Consider the following 988-nt stretch of genomic DNA (forward strand, 5'->3'; position numbering starts at 1 on the left):
GTTCGATCACCTTCTTGTTCCTGAGTTCACACTCCCCTTCACTCCCAAACTGCACCCCAGCACTAATTCACAGGCACAATTTCAACGTTTACATTATATAATTTAACTGAGTTACATTAATGTTAACGCTGATCCTTTCTGGGGCATTGTGCAGTGGTACCAATGTCTTCCCCATTTTACTCAGGTCAACGGTGCAACCCCTTGTCCAGGCAGTGAGAATTGAGCCCCTCAATGTTCCAAGTTACTGTGGGTGCATCATCTTACCTTTCAGTGATATTGTTGTGATATAGAATCATAGAATCCCTACATGTGGAAGCAGGCCATTTGGCCCATTGAGTCCACACTGACCCTCTGAAGAGCATCCCCAACCCAGGCCCACCCTCCCCACCCTAACCTTGTAACCCTGCATTTCCCATGGCTAATCTGCTTAGCCTGTACAACCCTGGACACTAGTTAGCATGGCCAACCCACCTGACCTGCACATCTTTGGACTACAGGAGGAACCCATGCAGACAGGATCCAGCCCGTCTTTTACCTGCAGGGTGCTGAGGACATTCCGTGCTGACCACTTCCCGATGGACTTGTTGCCAAAGGTGTTTTTCTTTGCTAACTTTTGCATGAGGGACGGGTGATACAGAATGGTCCAACTACTTGGAGCATTCCACAGCACCCAGCCAAACCTATCCTTCATAACTCCAGGGATAGGTAGAACTACAATACATAACAACACTTGTGTTTATGTACTAAGGGTCTATGCACAGCTTGATGCAGCCACATGTTAAGGTGCACCTGTTATCAACCTGTCAGTTAGAAGGTCAAGTTATGTGAATCTTGTCAATACACCTTCCACTTCACCGTCTAACTGGCTGCAAGTGCCTATTAAATCTGCAAATCCAGCAGCTTTGACAATTGCCTAAGTCAGCAATGGAGAGATAGTTAATGAAAATGGACAGTCATTGGTTAGAGATAACAAGGTGTAGAGCTGGAT

This window comes from Rhincodon typus, chromosome 25 (genome assembly GCF_021869965.1).
Source record: "Rhincodon typus isolate 14 chromosome 25, sRhiTyp1.1, whole genome shotgun sequence".
Taxonomy (NCBI): Eukaryota; Metazoa; Chordata; class Chondrichthyes; order Orectolobiformes; family Rhincodontidae; genus Rhincodon; species Rhincodon typus.